Source organism: Bubalus kerabau, chromosome 13, assembly GCF_029407905.1.
Source record: "Bubalus kerabau isolate K-KA32 ecotype Philippines breed swamp buffalo chromosome 13, PCC_UOA_SB_1v2, whole genome shotgun sequence".
NCBI classification, from domain to species: Eukaryota; Metazoa; Chordata; class Mammalia; order Artiodactyla; family Bovidae; genus Bubalus; species Bubalus kerabau.
Genome location: NC_073636.1, coordinates 40,998,761 through 41,010,904, shown reverse-complemented (window position 1 = coordinate 41,010,904; position 12,144 = coordinate 40,998,761).

The window sequence follows — 12,144 nt, the reverse complement described above, 5'->3', positions numbered from 1 at the left end:
CGTTCCTTCACAGAGTGTGAAATCCCACCCATTCCTGTGGGCCTCAGGGCCTCTGAGAGCTGATACCTGCCCACTTCACAGCCCCACCTTCATCTCCTGTCCTCCCTACATCCAGCCACACAGCCTTCCATCCTATCTCCTGCACCTGCCAAGTCTGAGGCCTGTGCAGTTGATGTTCCCTCTGCCTGGATCACGTGTTTCCTGTAGATCCACACTAAATGAAGCGCTCCCTTGCTTCATTTAAGATGCTGAAGAGTCTGTCTCTAAATGCTTCATTTAAAGTGCCATCTCTCCATCACTCCTGCCTTATTTATAAGTCTAGTCATTCGTTCTCTCTCCATCTGGGGGTCAGATGACCAGAGGGCAGAGCCTTTATCCTGTTTCCCATGCATTCTTGGCATCCAGCAGCAAGCCTGAGATAGCAAGCACCCAGTCGGCATTAAATGAGTAATTTGATCTATTACCCTGTAAGTTACACATCCACAGAGAAACCAAGAGGAAACATGCCAGAATACATTCCACAACCAAACTGTAAGAGAGAGAGTTAATAGACTTGTTCTTATGAAGAAAGTGGAACCCTCCCTACTAGTCTTCTGGATGGTTTTCCTTTAAGAATTTCAAAGTTTAATATCAAAGAAAATAACGACGATTCATTAAATCAAACTATTAGCTGTAGCTGACTAGCCCTCTCAAGGATTATACAGGGTTTTTATTGAGTGATAGACTTGCTGGTACAAATGGGAATGTTGTCTGAATAAAGGTTTAGGGTATCAACTTGTAACTGACAGACCAAGGGGCATGCTGATCCCCTTACGGGAGGGTCCCATACAGCTCCATTTCTTGTATGGTTTTCTTCTGGATTATCAATTTGAAATTTGGAGCAAATTATGAAACACCAAATAGACATGATGAGTTGGCTGTGAGGAGGTTAGAAGCTGTCCTCAGCAGTGATTTATGGGAGCTCCGACTTCAGAGGTTAACAAAGATTTGCTTTGGGTTTATGTGCCATTTTCCAAAGTCATTCTGAGCTGAGAGATGAATATGTAGCCCTCTTTGCTGGCGCCTTTTATGGGTCGGTGCAGCTGGGTGAAAATCAGCTACAAAGGAGATCCTGGTGTTATCATTAATGGTGACTTTGTGTAACAGATGTTGTCTACATATTAGAGGAGGCTGCTTAATTTGTCTCTTGCAAACATGAAGCCTCTTAAAACTATTATGTACTAAACATTGTCGGGAAAATTCCATTCTTTTGAAACACAGTCCTTCTTCAGGAAGAGCAGCAGTTGAGAATTACAAGAATAAAAGCGAGACTCAAATGAAGGAATACTGCGCCATTACATTTGTGTTCACTGTGATTAGGGCAGAGACAGCCCAAGGGGGGAAGAAAGGCATTATAGCATTGCCAAAGGAGAGTACGTGTATTAAAAACAAAAGTCTAAATGAATAGGCCTTGGGCAAATGATGACAAATTAGGGCGGAAATGGGGTTTTGCCTCCTGCCATTTGCAGGGAGGCATGGCCATTGACTTCACTAGCTAAGGACAGAGTCATGACAAATACCTAGAAATCTTGCGCACAAATGGCAGGAAAGTGACTTCGTCTCACTCACCATCTGGTCAGCTGAGCCTGTCCTTCAGGCAGAAGAGTACCCTCTCGTTAGGTACATTAAGCCCCAACTCTCCACACTGCCCACCATGCACGCACGTGGACACTGTTGTGATGGTCCTGTACCAAACTTCTCCACCTTTTCTTCTCTCTGCAGATATGTACAAATTCCACTTTGATTTGGGGGCTTCTCTGGGGGACGTATCATGCATATCATCAAACAAGTTGCTTTCACTCTTTTCTCAGTAAATAAAAGGAGACTTTCATGAGACCAACAAAAGAAGGTTGTAGATGGTAGACTTATATACTGATTCAACCACTTTGGAAAGAAATTTGGCAATTTTATCAAGAACCAAAAAGACTTTAGTTTATAAAGCTATTGAACCACTGTCATATACCTGAAACTAATATAATATTTTAAATCACTATACTTCAGTAAAAACAAAAACAAAAAGACTTCAAACATTGTGACCCAAAACTTCACTTCTGGGAATCTAATTTTAAATAATTTAAAATAATAAAAAGATATGTCTCAAAAATACATTTTACCACAGCAAAAGTGGCATTTTTATAATATTAAAATTGGAAGCAAGTCTAAATCCTTACATTAGGTTATATTTAATAAATTACACTAAATTACCCGACAAAATATTTTTCAGCAATTACAATTATGGCCATCAAAATTAATAACATGGAAATATTTATGCTAGATGTTAAATTAATTAAAAATTGACAGCCTTGTAAAAATGTGAATACAAAAAAGACTCTAGGGAAATATACCATTAAGATAAACATTTTTGAAGAATCAAGAAAGATATAGAAAGGAAGCAGGGTGCAATCTTAAGAGTAATTATTTTCCTCAATAAGCAGCAGCTAGTATCTATCTTCGGAGAAGGCAATGGCACCCCACTCCAGTACTCTTGCCTGGAAAATCCCATGGATGGAGGAGCCTAGTAGGCTGCAGTCCATGGGGTCGCGAAGAGTCGGACACGACTGAGCGACTTCACTTTCACTTTTCACTTTCCTGCATTGGAGAAGGAAATGGCAACCCACTCCAGTGTTCTTGCCTGGAGAATCCCAGGGACGGGGGAGCCTGGTGGTTACCGTCTATGGGGTCACACAGAGTCAGACACGACTGAAGTGACTTAGCAGCAGCAGCAGTATCTATCTTAGAAACAGTTTTCTGCATATTAAACTACTTTATTGTTGTTCCTGGCAACACTTCTCCCAGTGGCCATATTTTCAGATTGTTTGTTAGGTCATAAGTGTAAACAAAGGAATAAATGTTTGTATTAACACTAGTTTCAGCACTAAAAACAGCACATTTGTTTCTTCTTTTGACTTGGAGGGAAGCGTGTAGAAGTCCCTCCCTCCTATGCCCAAGGAAAACATCCAAGAGTCTCAGAATAAAGGCTTTCCTGATGGTTCTTCGGTAAAAAATCTGCCTGCAATGCAGCAGACACGTGTTTGATTCCTGGGTCGGGAAGATGCCCTGAAGAAGGGCATGGGAACTCACTCCGGTATTCCTGCCAGGAAAAGTCCCAAGGACTGAGGAGCCTGGAGGGCTACAGTCCATGGGGTTGCAAAGAGTCGGACACCACTGAGTGACTGAGCACACAGGAGAGTTGAGGCAGTAAACTGTCTTTCATGGTTTCATCTAATTTATTCTTCAGAATAATGATTTCAGGGTGTGTAATTGCACTATCCACTCAATAATAAGGACCTTTCCACCTTGCAATCCCTTTCAGCATTCTAAATAGAGAGGTTGGTTGGTTGAAGAGATTAATAAGACTTCCAGAGGATTTCCCTGGCAACACAGTGGCTAAAAATCTGACTATCAATGCAGGAGACACGGGTTCGATCCCTGGTCTGAGAAGATCCCACATGCCTCTGAGCCACTAAGCCAGTTAGCCATAGCTGCTGGGCCTGCACTCTAAAACCCATGCAACAAGGGAAGCCACCGCAAGGAGAGGCCCGTGCACCACAGGGAGAGTGGCCCCCGCTCACTGCTACTAGAGAAAGCCTGAGCATGAAGACCAGCACAGCCAAAAATAAATAAATACATGATTTAAAAGAGGGGGAAAAAGGGCCTCCAGGACTGCTCAGTCTTAGAGGGGCAATTCAAAAACACCTGACACCCATGGGCCCTAACCGTTATCATGGCTGCAAGGAGCGCCAGTGACAGAGTATCTGTGGGCTCAGAGATGACAAGACTCTGAGTCAAACATAACCTTCTAAAATTATAGAGTAGCTTACTTCTTGTTGTTGTTGCCAGTGTTGGGTACTGTAAATAGCTTAGCTGAGAGATGTATTTGTTTTATAATAACCTCCCCCACCTCAGAAATCAGACCCTAGTTTAAAACGAACGAACAAAACCTGCATCAGCAGCAGACTAAGTAGAAATTAAATACAGCCCAGAAAGTAGGTGGGCAGAAGCCAGCTGGAGAAACTCTCCTCCAGAAAGCACATGTCTGAAGGTCCTCTTCTATGTCCAGCACAGAGCTGGCCTCTGGCTGCTTCAAAAGCATTAGAATCACCCCCTGCCCTCAAGCTCCTTAAAATCTGGGGGAGGGGTGTGATACATGAGTCACTGATGATGAAATAGTCCCTACTCGTAGGTCACGGAGAGAAATTGTTTTTTCTCCAGCCTCTGCTTCCAACCAGGCTGCATCAGATGCCCCTATTCTGGTCCTTAATGTCTTCAGTCCATCACAAAACTTCCCTAGTCCAGCCACCATGGAAAACAGTATGAAGGTTCTTCAAAAAACTAAAAATAGAACCACCATATGATCCAAAGTCTCACCCTGGGTATATAGCCAAGGGAAATGATAACAGGATATAGAAAAGATATCTGCACTCCCATGTTTATTGCCACTTTATTCACAACAGCCAAGATATGGAAACGACTGAAGTGTCCGTCAACAGACAAATAAAGAAGATGAATAAAACAGATGAATAAAGAAGACAGGATACACATATGTGTGTGTGCGTGCTAGGTCGCTTCAGTGGTGTCTGACTCTTTGCGACCCTGTAGACTGTAGCCCATAAGGCTTTCTTGTCCATGGAATTCTCCAGGCAAGAACACTGGAGTGGGTTGTCATGCCCTCCTCCAGGGGATCTTCCCAACCCAGGAATCAAGCCTGCACCTCTTATGTCTTCTTCATTGGCAGGCAGGTTCTTTACCACCAATGCCACCTGGGAAGTTCTGATAATATGTACAATGGAATATTATTCATTCATGAAAAAGAAGAGTAGGCTGCCATTTGCAAAAACATGGATGCGTGTTGAGGGCATTATGTTAAGTGAGTTAAGTCAGGCTGAGAAAGACAAATATTGTATGATCTCCCTTATATGTGGAGATCTTATAAAAATCTAAATTTTTGGAATCTAAAAAAGCCAAACTTATAGGAACAGAGTAGAATGGTGCTACCAGGAGCTGAAGGTGGTGTGGGGGAATTGAGGAGATGTGGTTCAAAGACACAAACTTCCAAATATAAGAGGAATAACTTCTGGGACACAGTATTATAATTATCAGTTCAGTTCAGTTCATTTCAGTTGCTCATTCATGTCCAACACTTTGCAACCCATGGACTGCAGCACACCAGGCCTCCCTGTCCATCACCAACTCTCAGAGTTTACTCAAACTCATGTCCATCAAGTCAGTGATGCCATCCAACCATCTCATCCTCTGTCATCCCCTTCTCCTGCCTTCAGTCTTTCCCAGCATCAGGGTCCTTTCCAATGATTTAGCATTCTTCAGGGCTGCTAAGAAGCTAGATCTTAAATGTTCTCTCCCCACAAAAAATGATAATTACGTAATGTGATGGAGATGTTTAGTTGAAGCTACAATGGCAATCATGTTACAATATATAAATGGATGAAATCAATGCATCTTGTACCTTAAATTTACACAACATTCTATGTCAATTATATCTCAATTGAAAAAAAATCTTACCCAGTTGCTTCTGATGATTAAACTCAGTACATATAATTCTATTGAAATTTCATTGTCCACGACAATTTCAGTTTTTTTATATTTGGCATTTGGTAAAATGCAAATATAATGTGCTGTATTTCTAATAAACCAAATCACGACACTTGCTGCTATGACAACAATAATGATAATACTGCAGCGAACAACCCTGTATTTCTGACTGAATTTTGGATAATTTGTCAGTAATCCTACTCTGGGTTCACATTGCCAAATCCTTTTCCAGATTATTTGTACCAATTCACTTCCTACCAGCCATTATGAAAGCCCCAATCTTAAGTGAAGCTGCTCAGTCTTGTGAGACTCGGCAATCCCATGGACTGTAGCTTACCAGGTTCTTCCGTCCATGGAATTTTCTAGATAAGAGTACTGGAGTCGTTGCCATTTCCTTCTCCAGGGGAACTTCCTGACCTGGGGATGGAAACTGGGTCTTCCACATGGCAGGCAGATGCTTTACCCTCTGAGCCACCAGGGAAGCCCCAATCTTAATTGAAGCCTCAATAACATCACTGATTTTCAATCTTTCATAATTTCATCAGCAAAATGGTATCTCATGGCTGTTTTGATTGACATTTCATTACAGATGAGTCTGAATTTTTTCACAAATTTATTTTTTACTTTTATTTTTTCATATTATCTATTCTTGTTCTTTAGCCATGAATTTATCAAGATTCTAATGTATGAACATTTTATAATTTAAAGTCATATTTGAAAGTCATATTTTTTCATACATTTTGCTTACTTTTAGTATTTTATCATTTCTTAAGCATAGAGATAAAAATTTATAAACTCAAAAATACTGATATTTTCCCTTGTGATTTTTCATTATGTTTAGCAAATGGTCTTTTCTTCTAGTGATCAGTTACATATTTATCAATTTTTTTCAAATAGTATTACTTAATTTTCTTAAATATTTAATTCTAAATTTATCTGAAATTTATACATAAAGTTTTGGTAGAGAAGGAGAATCTATATTTTCCTTTGCTATTTCTGCAAATAGCCTGTCAACTTTTTCAAACCACATATTGAATTATTCTTCTTATACCTATTGATCCATGATGCTTCTCTTATCAAATGTTGTTTTCAAGTACAATTACAATCATGTAGCTAGCTGTTCTGCTACACTCATCTATTTGAATGCCTTAACCACTCTGTTTCAAATAGCATAGCTTTAACACATGCTTTTATATGGGATCTCCAATCACTGGCTTGACAATATCTGCCTTTTTATCCCTTTCAGATAAAACTTTAGTGTTACTTCCTCAAGATCCTGAAAAACAGACCTTAAATCGCCTTAAATAAATGATCTAATTTAAGAAGAAGTAAGTTTCATTACTCATGGCCATTAACCATCCTTCTCAGAAACAGTGTCTTCATTTATTTGAAGCTTTCTTTATATTTCCTTTTCATTACTGAGATTTCTTGTTAAGATTAGAGATTTGTTTTTAAAATTAAGTACACTAATCCCATTATCTGCAATATTTTCAAATTAGATGTTATGTAAATAGGCTTGAAGCTTTAAAGGGTAAAATGATTTTTTCCTGGTTGGCTTGCACGTATGTGCTTCCATATTAATTTTAATAATGTAAACCTCTAATCATCTTTTGGGTTCTATCTATACAGGCAAAATATAGTAAAGAAGCAAACTGAAAACCAAAAGAAAATTTGCATGGATATTTCAGATAAAAGGGAAGGAAAGGAGAGTGCAGCTTATTTCAACTGGATCATTGGTACAGGTCTTGACTTAACTTTCCATACATAGACAAAGCTTATTCAAAGATACACTACTGGAAATCCCCCGGGGTTCAGTGGTTAGGACTCCAGGCTTTCATTGCCATGGCCTGCATTCAATCCCTATTCAGGGAACTAAGATCCTGCAAGGCAAGCCATGTGGCAAAAAATAGAAAAAAAGATAGACTATTTAACTTTGCAGCGATTTGTCTAGCTTAATATTCATGCATCTGTGTAGAATATTATTTAATACAAGGTTAAATGTTCCAAGTGCTTGTTGAACATAACTTTTCTTCTGATGGCTTTCAGATCAGATCAGATCAGTCGCTCAGTCATGTCCAACTCTTTGCGACCCCATGAATCACAGCACACCAGGCCTCCCTGTCCATCACCAACTCCTGGAGTTCACTGAGACTCATGTCCATCGAGTCAGTGATGACATCCAGCCATCTCATCCTCTGTCGTCCCCTTCTCCTCCTGCCCCCAATCCCTCCCAGCATCAGAGTTTTTTCCAATGAGTCGACTCTTCGCATGAGGTGGCCAAAGTATTGGAGTTTCAGCTTTAGCATCATTCCTTCCAAAGAATCCCAGGGCTGATCTCCTTCAGAATGGACTGGTTGGATCTCCTTGCAGTCCAAGGGACTCTCAAGAGTCTTCTCCAACACCACAGTTCAAAAGCATCAATTCTTCGGTGCTCAGCCTTCTTCACAGTCCAATTCTCACATCCATACATGACCACAGGAAAAACCATAGCCTTGACTAGATGAATGTTTGTTGGCAAAGTAATGTCTCTGCTTTTGAATATGCTATCTAGGTTGGTCATAACTTTCCTTCCAAGGAGTAAGCGTCTTTTAATTTCATGGCTGCAGTCACCATCTGTAGTGATTTTGGAGCCCAGAAAAATAAAGTCTGACACTGTTTCCACTGTTTCCCCATCTATTTCCCATGAAGTGGTGGGACCGGATGCCATGATCTTCGTTTTCTGAATGTTGAGCTTTAAGCCAACTTTTTCACTCTCTTCTTTCACTTTCATCAAGAGGCTTCTGAGTTCCTCTTCACTTTCTGCCATAAGGGTGGTGTCATCTGCATATCTGAGGTTATTGATATTTCTCCCGGCAATCTTGATTCCAGCTTGTGTTTCTTCCAGTCCGGCGTTTCTCATGATGTACTCTGCATATAAGTAAAATAAGCAGGATGACAATATACAGCCTTGATGAACTCCTTTTCCTATTTGGAACCAGTCTGTTGTTCTATGTCCGGTTCTAACTGTTGCTTCCTGACCTGCATACAGATTTCTCAAGAGGCAGGTCAGGTGGTCTGGTATTCCCATCTCTTTCAGAATTTCCCACAGTTTATTGTGATCCACACAGTCAAAGGCTTTGGCATAGTCAACAAAGCAGAAATAGATGTTTTTCTGGAACTCTCTTGCTTTTTCCATGATCCAGCGGATGTTGGCAATTTGATCTCTGGTTCCTCTGCCTTTTCTAAAACCAGCTTGAACATCCGGAAGTTCACGGTTCACATATTGCTGAAGCCTGGCTTGGAGAATTTTGAGCATTACTTTACTAGCGTGTGAAATGAGTGCAATTGTGCGGTAGTTTGAGCATTCTTTGGCATTGCCTTTCTTTGGGATTGCAATGAAAACTGACCTTTTCCAGTCCTGTGGCCACTGCTGGCAAAGTGTTCCAAATTTGCTGACATATTGAGTGCAGCACTTTCATAGCATCATCTTTCAGGATTTGGAATAGCTCAACTGGAATTCCATCACCTCCACTAGCTTTGTTCATAGTGATGCTTTCTAAGGCCCACTTGACTTCACATTCCAGGATGTCTGGCTCTAGGTCAGTGATCACACCATTGTGATTATCTGGGTCGTGAAGATCTTTTTTGTACAGTTCTTCTGTGTATTCTTGCCATCTCTTCTTAATATCTTCTGCTTCTGTTAGGTCCATACCATTTCTGTCCTTTATCAAGCTCATCTTTGCATGAAATGTTCCTTTGGTATCTCTGATTTTTTTGAAGAGATCCCTAGTCTTTCCCATTCTGTTGTTTTCCTCTATTTCTTTGCATTGATCGCTGAAGAAGGCTTTCTTATCTATTCTTGCTATTCTTTGGAACTCTGCATTCAGATGTTTATATCTTTCCTTTTCTCCTTTGCTTTTCGCTTCTCTTCTTTTCACAGCTATTTGTAAGGCCTCCCCAGACAGCCATTTTGCCTTTTTGCATTTCTTTTCTATGGGAATGGTCTTGATCCCTGTCTCCTGTACAATGTCACGAACCTCATTCCATAGTTCATCAGGCACTCTATCAGATCTAGGCCCTTAAATCTATTTCTCACTTCCACTGTATAATCAATGGCTTTAGGTTCCTGAAAATAATTCCTATACCACAAAGTTTCAAAAAACATTTGGGTTTTACCTTATTTGAGCTGAGACAAGTCTGAGTTAATTGGACTCTCTAATATTAAAGCCACTGAAGAACACATTTCCTCCAAAATACAGGGGTCCATGAGGAAATATAACATTATATTATATGCTTGCCATTACTACTCTGTAGTCATAGTCCCCCCAAATAATTTTGCTTCAGGGAAGCAAATCCCCCCAGGGAAGCCCCTCAAACATTTTTTAACTCGAGAGAATACAATAATGTTTTCTTATATATCAGAAAACTTCCATTCTTCACATAGAAGAAACTGCCTTCCAAATGCAGGACACTTTCCATTTTGCTAAAGATGATGGCACATAAGAGAAAGTGTTTTATAGAGAACACTGGTTTTTCATTCCACATGTTCGTAAGTTTGTGTAACTTAATATACATGGGGTTTAACTGCTGCAGGACCACACTCCCACACGTCTCTTAATCTGCACTTGAATTTTCTACCTAGAGTTGCAGCAATCGCAACTCTTTCTTCAGTACTTGATCGTGGGGAGTGACTTTTGAGGGTTTTTAACAGTTTGCTTAAGTTTCCACTTCAGACATACCTCGAAAGACGTCTATATCAACTCTGCCCGCTTCCCTGTGATGTTTTCTTAAGGACATTCACAAGTCTCGATCACATCTCTGCTCCAGAGCTGGCTGAACATCAAGGTCATTGACCTAAACTCAGGAGATCTGGATGCTGCCCCATAGGGGTGAGTCCAGTGATGGTATTTTTTATCCAGAAGGCTAAGCAATTCTCTCGAAGAATTTTAAAGAGTCCAAGACACAAAGGTCTTCTTGTGAAGGCAGCCCTCCAACCACATTGAAATTCCAAGTCATCTTTCTATATTGGCCATACTGCTAATACCGTTTTGAGTATCTGTGACTAGTTCTTTGAATTTCCGCTTGATGAAAGTCTATTAGTTCATTTTCTTCACTGCACCATCACCTTAGAGTCTACAGCAACCACCCCATCTAGAAAAATTTCTTCCCAATAAATAGTAGTGTTTGGTAGATGGCCAGGGCAAGTTCCATGCATGAGGCAGGGCTCCCAAAGCCGGTGCTCTGGGACAACCCAAAGGGATAGGGTGGGGAGGGAAGTGAGGGGGAGGTTCACGATGGGGGGGGCACACATGTATAGCTGTGGCCAATTCACGTTGATGTATGGCAAAAACCATCACAATATTGTAAAGTAATTATCCTCCAATTAAAATAATTTTTTAAGTACACATAATAGACAAGGGTATAGAGTATGCATGCTATCTTAAGGCAGGAAACAGTTCTCTAATAATAGCATCTTCCTGATAGGATAATAGCCTGGCTTAAATGAATCGATTCATATAGCAATACTAACCACAGGGCCTGATATGTCTTGAAGAATATTAATAGGTTTTTGTTTTATTCTACATAAATGTTTTTGAAGCAGCTGGGAATATTAAATAGTCAAAAGTCATTTCCTCAAATGACCTTATAACTACAAGTCAATCTATATACAATTCCAGAATGAAAACATCTTTTGAGACCTCTTTCTCACTCAATGTCATCATCATCAAAACCATCAACAAGACTCACAGACATCTGTGCTGTGTTTCCTATGTGTCAGGCCCTATGGTTAGTATTTATATGGATTAATTCATTTAAGCCACACTATTATCCTTTCAGGAAGATGCTATTATTATTTCCATTTTGCAGATGGGAGAAAGGTTGAGATCTTGGCTTCTGGCAGGTAGGAAACTGGAAGTGGGACATAAGTCCAGGTGGGTGAATATCTGAGTCCTCAGTCTTCATCACACATATGCTGGCCAGCTTTCTGTCCTAGAGGTTCAGCGAGCAGCGAAGCTTTGAATCTCCCTTTCCTCTGCCCCCTCTCTTCAATTACTCAAGGCCAATGGAGTCTAACCTGGCTCTCAAATCTCCATCCTTCCCTTGCTGGGCTCACCCTAGCACCTCTCTTGCACGGCTGCTATTGCCTCCTGCCTCAGTGTCCCCTGACTTGAGTTAATCCTCTGCATGGGCACAAAGCAAGGACGCAGTCAGCCCAGGTTCCGCTTAACAAGGGCAGAGATGTGACGTGTCACTCCTTGCTGATGACAGAATCAGGTTTCAGACCCCGAGGATGCCCTTCGGAGCTGTGTGTTCAGGTTTCAACCCACCTTTCCTGTTGGATTTTCCACCACTCCTCCTGCCAACCTCAGATCTAGTGACCCGAAATTACCAATAATCACCCAGACGGGCCGGGGACTTCCCTGACTCTGTGCTTCTGAAATCTGTCCCTCTGTTTGGAATGTCCTTTTCCTCTCTCCTACCTCTAATCCCCAGTTTCTGCTAATCAAAGCCTATACCTTCCTCAAGGCCCCGCTCAGGTGCAGAGCCAGCCTTGACTCCTTGAGTTGGGAGGAT